The 8,458-nt window shown below is 40.4% G+C and overlaps 1 long non-coding RNA gene across 2 annotated transcripts; it reads right to left on the reverse strand.

The window, feature by feature from the left end:
- Positions 1-255: 255 nt before the first annotated feature.
- Positions 256-7,929, reverse strand: LOC140647819 (uncharacterized). Of its 2 annotated transcripts, none has more exons than XR_012040965.1 (3): positions 7,246-7,929; positions 1,384-1,654; positions 256-885 (listed from the first exon to the last, which is right to left on the reverse strand). It is a non-coding gene; the product is annotated as an uncharacterized lncRNA (long non-coding RNA). The 2 variants fall into 2 exon arrangements; XR_012040966.1 differs by lacking the exon at positions 7,246-7,929 and adding an exon at positions 3,905-4,219.
- Between the last annotated feature and the right edge of the window lie 529 nt (positions 7,930-8,458).

Below are 8,458 nucleotides of genomic sequence, written 5' to 3' on the forward strand. Positions count from 1 at the left end.
CTTCGATTTATTCTGTGTCCACCATTATGTTGAAGCTTGACGTCCTCTGAAAAAAGAGGATTTAGTAATGTCTCCTCTACTTCTCCCTCCCTCCCTCCTTCTCTCTAAATAAGTAAGTTCTTAGGACAGATTCAGATAGATTGGGAGCCCTTGAACTGCTCATGCAAGTCTAAATGAGTGGCTTCACTCCTCCATTTTCCCAAGGGAATAAACTGATAAAGGAGTATGTTTCAGTGTTTTATTGCATTGGTTATTCGCATTAACAATGTGTTTTTCCTCTGCGTAAATCTAATGGTTCCCATGGTGCTTTTTCCTGATGTTCTTGGCAAAAATTTCCTCTCTCTGCTGCTGCCCGAGTTGTGGGCAGCAACTGTGCTCCCTTTACAATGAAAGTTTCCAAGCTGTAATGCAACGGTACACAAGCATGTTGAAGCAGGGCTAATTTTGTGACTGGATTAGAGTAAAAAGAAAACAAGCAATGTGTATATTGTTCTGGTCCCAGCAGATAGTTCACAGACATAAACACTGGGACCAAAAATAAGTCAAGCTCAGTGTTACTTCATATAACCACTTAACGTGCTACCTTTTCTTACCATACCCTCAAATCAAAAGGCAGCAATTTCGCTTCCAGCTATGCTGTATTTTGTTATGTGTTTTGAGTTTCCTGGGACATAACCATCACTTTTCAGTTGTGCGCTGCTTGCTGTAGTTATGACTGCTGCAGCTCTTGCTGCATGGCTTTATTCGTGCAGATGCCAGCTATTTGTTCAGATGCACATAGTGTACTTTGTCCACCTGCCTTTGGCCACTAAACTCATATGCATGTAGCAATCGGTTTGTTGGGGCTCCATTCTGGCCTTGCTACATTCCTCCTGAAAATTTGCTCTGTGACAGAAAAAAAGAACAAAGTTAAGTATCTCTAGCAGGGAACAAGGCATGTTATTAAAGAAAAAAAATGATCATACCCCTGGAGAGTCAGCTATTCTGAGAATCATGCTTACCTTTGCCTTCTAGATATGGATTTAGAAAATTATTATAGTCATCCTCATAAAGCACCTTTTTACAGCATGGTTTCACCCACTGATATGAGTTAGCATTGAACAACGTTTAGTCACACAGCCAAAGAAGGCATGGACAATTATTTCTGTCTTGAAAAAATACATGCTGTGAATTGTTTAAGTGTTTGGGAAAAATTTTCACTTCTGTCCAGGTTTATAAAATGTAGTTCATTGTGTTTAATCATGTTGTCTTTCATTTTAAATGATACAGCTTAAAAAGCTGAGGCAATAATCACTGAGAAAGCAATTTTAAAGAAAGTTTCTAGCCTTGGGAGACTTTCTTAATGGTTGGTGTTTGCTATATAATTAAGCATTTGGCACTTACCAGGTTTCATTTACAAAGCACTTTCTTTGTACTTTCTCTAATGGTATTAACAAGAAAACTTGCAGTTTTGAGATATATCCTGCTCTATCCAGCAAGATAAAGCCAAAGCTATGCCCTCGTCTGTTTTCTGGTTTCTACATTTGAAGTGGTCTTTTTTAGCCATTTTGAATACAACTGCATGTTGAATAGCCTGAGGAATGGGAAATCCATGTGAGTCTTCAGCAATCCTGTAAGTGCTGACATACTCTGACCAGCACGTCTGTTCCCATGTCTGGAAGACAAAGATAGAGAAAGATCATTTTATTGCTCAAGTATTTTCCTTTTCTGGCTTCTATTTTCCTGACTGAAATAAATATTTCAGGGCTAATGGATGAGGACGTCTGCTGTTGCTGCCTAAAATGCTGACCTTGGCAATCAATATATTTAGCTTGGAGCATTTGTGATGTCAATTACTATGATAATACTTCAGCATTTACTGCCTGCAAAATGTCTGGGTTATTGGGTTAGAGTTCCCCTGCAACCTTATCTTTCCCACTTTTTCTCTTTTTATACTCTGTAACTGCTGGGGACTCCAAACCCTGGAGCACAACTGTGTTAAGCAATTATTTTATTAGGACTAGATGAACGATGGGTTTTGTTTTGTTTTCTAATTTGTTGATAATTTTGAAAATGCAGAGGGACAAGCAAGCTGTTCTGAATAATATGTTTCACTTCAACAGAAAGTGCTTTGTTCTGATATTTTAAAATCTTTTAAAGTAGATTTTGAAGATTTCTAATAACAATGAGGTAAAGTTTGCCACAAAGTTATTGCATACTGAAGAAACAAGACACCTTTTTTCAGAAAACACTGAAACACTTGACTTAACTTTTTCATTGTGGTCTGTAACTTAAGTGAATAATTTGATTGTATCTACATGAGTTTAGTGTACTTTTTTTCCTCCAAAAATGATTTAATTTAAGAAATATCACATAGCCCAGGATTTTGACACTAGTCTTTTCCAAGTGCTTTCAAAATGACACCTTTGTCCCTTCTCTTCATTTTATTCATCATGAACTGCCTAGTCTGTTGGTTTTTCCTGCTCTTGCCTGAACAGAATAGGGTTAAACACCATCATCTCTGCCAGTACTGGTGCTTTCTGTCTGTCATCGGTTTGTTGCTCAGCTTCTGTACCAGATTACCCAGATGCAGTAAAGACCTTGACCTTGACATCAGATTGATCCTTGTGACCATAAAGGCTCTCGACAGATCTAAGAGATTATTGACCTCAGTCCAGAGCTTCAGTAAAGTTTGTCAGTCTCTGTAGAGCGTAACAGTAGGTAGACCATTATAAATGATGGCTTTTTATTCATAGGGCAGTCTTGAACTGCGGCATCTAATCTTACTAGAGAAAATTAGGTCTGTCTTGGAGCTTTAAAACCTGTTTGTGGGGCTCTGGCCCACAAGTTGTCAATCAACTGAAACCTGTCACAAAGGTTTACAAAGACTGACCATAAATTGCTAAAGAATGACAGCTATTGTACATGACTGCATTGCTTTCAGATCTGTCCAGATCTGCATTTTTTGCAAATATAAAAGGAGTCTGTGGTTAACAGAATAAAATACTTGGTCTGATAGAGTATTGAAGGCAATTGTGGGTATTGACGTTATTTGTATTATATGGTGTTTTTTTTCAGAAGGAGCAAAGATTGCTGAAAATGAGACTGTGAAAAGGTATTATTCATGTGTGCTTGTATCCGTTGAAAAGTTTGTTCCTCAGTCCTGTAATAACCAATACCTTTGCACACATATGGCACTGTTTAAAGGGTTTTCAAATGCTTCTTATAATGCTGAATAAGCAAGGTCTGGCCTGAAGCCCTTCAAGGTAATTGAGAGCTTTTCCATTGACTTCAATGGGCTTTGGCTTAGGACATTAGTGAATTTAGTCTCTCAAAACCACTTGGACTATTGTTATCCTCATATACTAGTAGAGAACTGAGACAAAAAAGTGAAATGACATGCTGTCAGTCACACAACAAGTTAGCAAAGACAGCATAAGAACCCACTGTTTTTGCTACCAGTCCAGTTATTCAACCACCTCTGCTCCCCCCCAAAAAAAAACCAGCAAGGAAAAAAAAAAGCAAAAAAGTGGAGATTTTTTAATGCTGGTCAAATAGCCCTGTGAATGGCTTGAGACTAAAGAGTCAAGCTTTCATTACATATAGGCTGTCGTAGCTAATGATATCTCAGGTACACCCTGAGCTCCCTGGGGTTTATGGCCTTGCTGGGGACATCGCTGACACGGGATGCAGCGATGTGATCCTCCCTCCCGTGGCCTGCGCTGCAGTTTCCTGGTGCTGACGGGGATCATGTCGGCAGCTGTGAGTCACGCTTGACAGCTGCACTTGGGTGCTCTGAAGGTGCCCAGACAGAACTCAGTAACAGCCAGACTCCAGGAAAATATTTATTAGATGATGCATTCAGGGCAAACAAATATTGACACAACAACAGCCTACATGCCTGCTTCTATCCGCTATGGCTTACCTTTGCCTGGGACTGGTGAAGGCACTCCCACTTTGCATGCTCCTGTAGAGTCCCCTTTTTGGCTTCAGTCTGTTCTCACCAGCAGAAATTTGGCAGCGTAAAGGAGAGCCAGGGTGCAGACAGCTTCTCAGGCAGGAGGCTTTTTGAGAGCTAGCAGCCTGCCTTGCAGTGGTCCTGCCTTCCCCTTGCACCCCTCCTGCAGCAGGGGGGTGGAGGACAGACCCTTCTCCAAACTCCCGTCAACCAGGTGACCCCTTCAGAGCTCCGCATGGTTTCTTGTGCTGCACTTGTGATAACCCTAGCAGCCTTTGTTGTAATTTGTCTGATAATTCACAGTCTGTACTTCGTAATTTTTCTTTTTTTTTTTTTCTCCTATGGCTTTGTTTTTTAGTTTCTGTCTTTTAGCCTGGGGGAGGGAGCCTGTTGCTCACTAGTGGCACGCCCTGGTAGATCTGCTAGCTTTGGGTCCTCTGCAATACATGAGGATGCTATTCCCCTCTGAGATGGATGTGCTTATTGACTTTTTGTGTGTGTGACTGAAGAGTACAATGCGTCCAACTCTACGATTTTTTAGGTTGTCAGCCCTAGGCTGAACAAATAGCACAAAGCAAAAGCTTTCTTCTCGTCAGATCCCCTCCAAGCCCAAGTGGTCAGACACACAATGAATCCTTTGCTATCTGGAAAGAAGAAAAACGTGGTTTCTGATAATGTTACTTCTGCAGGTTGTTCCCTGTTGTTGTTCTTAGCTGTTGTCTGAGGTGAAGAGAGATTCATACTATTTCCATGCTGACAGAGGCGGCCCTGCTAGTGCTGGCTGTATGAACTAGTCAGGTATGTCAAAGGGGAAGAGAAAGCATATACAGCCAAAGGCTACAAAACCCTGGGGCTTATTCACCTTCCTTCCTTGACCTCCATACTGATTTGATTTGAGGCTACGTCATCACTATATTGAACGTGATTTACGTGGTTCATTAATTAATATGCCAAAATGATATTAAGAAGCCACGACTGCACTGTTAACTAATGTGTCTGTCAAGTTCTCACTGAAGTCTTCAGGGATAACACCCAAGGGGCAGAACATAGATTAATTCCATTCATATCAACTGCCACTACCTAAATGGTCTGACCTAACTGATGGGTCGTAATTGGTTATAAGCCGTTGTGACCAGGTCCTAAATTTGGCAAAGAAAAAGAAGCTCTGAATTGTGCTGACCTGGAAGGCCTTGATAAAAACCATCAAAGACTTAAGAGCACAATCTTCAGCTTTGTCTGATATTTTGTACATATTTGAGCTGCAGTGCTGAGAATGCTCTGGAAGGCGAGAGTCGTTACTTAAAATATCGTAGGAGGAAGAGTTTAATGTGTGCTTGTGCAGGGACATAACAGATGCTGAGATCTGAACCAAAAAAGCCTGGATAACAACAACCAGATATAAAACTAACACAAGGTCTGCAGGGGAACTGGCTAGCCCAGAATATCAGTGTTTTCCCTGGAAGTCTTTTATTTCCTGGTTACTGTTGGAGTCTCGATCAAAATCACGGGCAACCCCTGAATGACAGTCCCCTTTCTGCAAATAGAGAATAGCAATTGCAAACTGTTCTCCTGGAAAACCATTTAAATCCTAGTGAATCAAATAAACATTTTTTACTTTTTCTTTTTAGAAGTGCTTTGCCTGGTCTAGGGAAGGAATAAAGCAGAAATAAAGCAATATCCTGCATTTGCCGTCTCTCTGTGAATGGCTGTCATTTGAAAGGGTGATGACTACAGACCATACTTTTAGAGTAGGGTTGTGTAGATCACTGCAGAACAAGATTTAGAGCAGGTTTAGTGGACAGTCGCTTTATTCTATTGAACATATGTGCTAAAGATATCAGTTAAAATGTTATTGGATAAATCCTTTTCACTGCTTCCACATTTGTATATCTTGGAATAGTCACAGCGAAATAGAGAAGTTTGTTCATCAATCTTTTTTACTCTCTTTAGATCTTCGTAGTCACTGTCATAAATGAGTCCAGTCATGGTGCTTTCTCATGTGATATTTTAGATCTAGTTGCTTGAAGTATCAGGCAATATGGGTGTCAAACCTGTATTTGAGCCTAAAGACAGTCTCTTGCTACAGCTGTCTTCACAGATGTGAAGTTAGGCCCCACAAATTGGACCAGCCTGTGAATTTTCCCAGTTTACACTGGAAAATTGTCCTATTGTCCCAAATGCAACTTTTTTCTGATAGTATCAAACTGAAAAAAACCCCAATCCTAATTCTTTTATTATCTAGGACAAAGGCATTGCATTTCTCAATGATTTGAATGATCTCCATGATTTCAAGATTTAAAATGGCTTACCCACTGCTTTCTAAATAGTAGAGCCAAGCTCCAGATCTAGGTCAGATCTTTATAGCACTTGTAATACATAAAGATATGCTGTTGTAAAGGTTAATCGGGTTGTTATATGTTTTAATCCCTAATCAGAGCAAGAGGTCTCTGTGTCAGTACAGTGCAACTGAGCCTTCATTGTTACAGGCTGCACTGGGATCAATGGTATTTCAGTAGTAAAAGAAATCTGGAGAAGAAGTAGAAAGCAACATGAATAATTTCCAGCAATTGTACTGAAAGCTGAGCAGACTTAAGTTGTTTTGAGTCACTAAGATTAGGCGAGTTGAAATATTCATCTCCTCTTACTCTGATTTACCACCATTCACGTTACAGAGTGAATCGCGTTTGCTCCATAAGCATCATTTTGTTCAATGGGGCAAATACGTATTAACACTGCCGCAGTAATTGCTCAAAAGGCATTATATTACTTGCTTGTTTTTTGAAAGTGCCTACAGATCCATTTAACACCTCACAGTACTAGATGTTATAAACACAAAATAAATATCAGTCCTTCTCTCAGTGACCTAGTGATTTCAACATGTAATGAGAGCTGAAAGGCAGTAAGAGAAATACAAAGGGAGAAGAGACAGATGAAACAGCATGTTAAGTAAATAGGTAGCTATTACAATTGCATTGGTTCAGGCTTATCAGAGGGAAGTGGAAGAGAGAGGGCTGGAGCCATCCCTCCATTAGCTCTGCCTAGTGCTACTTGTACTCCAGTCTCATGAGGGAGGAGAGACTGCGGAGTAGTTTATCTGCCCATCAGCAGCCCAACCACGCCTGACTCTGAACTGCTGTTTCATATACTTCTGCAGTAAGAAAGGTTGCATCCACTGTTTCTGACCAAAATCTAAATGTAGTATGGGCATGAGTGAGACCATGTAAAGCAAGAACGTTCTTTTTTCTGCAAGTAATGCTACCTTTCCATTAGCAGAAGTAAAGTAGAACTTGGAATGAGATCGAGCTCACCTGCATTTTTGACGTCTCATGAAGCAGTCCTCCTGAAGCACGCGTCTGACTTCCGTACTGAGTTGATGAAGGCATATAGGTTCCTCTTTGGAGGAAGACCCTACCTGCCCTAGGTTGTGAGTTCTCTGATACCACAGGTGTGAAGAAATCCCATGGCTTTGCCACCCTTCTCTAGCTCTTGGTTGGAAGAAGTGATATTGTTATATCTAACTTCTGAGGCGGAAACGAAGCAAAGCGAAGGCACACTTGACGTGTTCAGGGCTGTCTGAATTGGTTTTAAATATGGTGGTTCCCAAGCAAGGACTCTGGGAGCTCTGGAGCCCTCTGCCTTACCCATGCCTTACCCATTAAAGAATGTGTCTTTAATAGTGGCCATATTTTCAATGGCCAGCTGAATAACTAGAGAACAGAAAGGTTTAGTGACTTGGCTTTGTGGGCTCTGCGGCCTACTGGACAAGGCTCTGTTAGCTCAAAAGAGCTCTGTGGCTGACAGCCACAATTTTGACACCTAAGGCTTGAAAATACTTTTAAAAATGACTCATATCTATCTTCCAGCGTGAAGGTAGGCTATTCCATGAATATGTGAATGGTTTATTTAGCTGTGTGGTGAATATATCTAGCTTTCTAAATTGCTTAATACATCTACATTTCTAAATTCTTAATTACCAAAGCAAAGATAGTGGAATGATGTATTTCTGGTACATAGTTAGGTCTGATTCATCTTGGTGCTCCTGGATGAGTAAGATCCAGTGTTCCTGTTAATGGATACTTTCTATGACCCAGCCATCAGAGAAGAGTGATGCATTACTGAGGATTTTCACTGGTAGGTACTTCCTGTAGTAATTGCACAGCTACCAAGAGAGACAATTGTTGGTTTCTGGATGTTACCACAGTGGTCAGGGACACTTGCTCCCACTCTCTGTTTAAATTTAATTCTCCTCTGAACCTTCCTTTTCATTAATTTAAAATTATGAAAGTAGTTTCTACATTTAACTACATGAAAGAAAGACAAACAAAAGCTATTTTAAAAGCCTGATTGATTCTGAGCATTATGAAAGTGTAGTGAGGGTAGCTACCTAACAAAGCATGCTCACTGAACACTTAGAAAACTCACATACTAGAAGAGAAAGCAGAACTGAGATTACTGTACTTTTTTCATGATTCACAAATAACAAGCGTAGGGAGCAAACAAAAGCACACTTCATCATTCCAG

The sequence above is a fragment of the Ciconia boyciana genome, chromosome 1 (genome assembly GCF_034638445.1).
Source record: "Ciconia boyciana chromosome 1, ASM3463844v1, whole genome shotgun sequence".
Taxonomy (NCBI): domain Eukaryota; kingdom Metazoa; phylum Chordata; class Aves; order Ciconiiformes; family Ciconiidae; genus Ciconia; species Ciconia boyciana.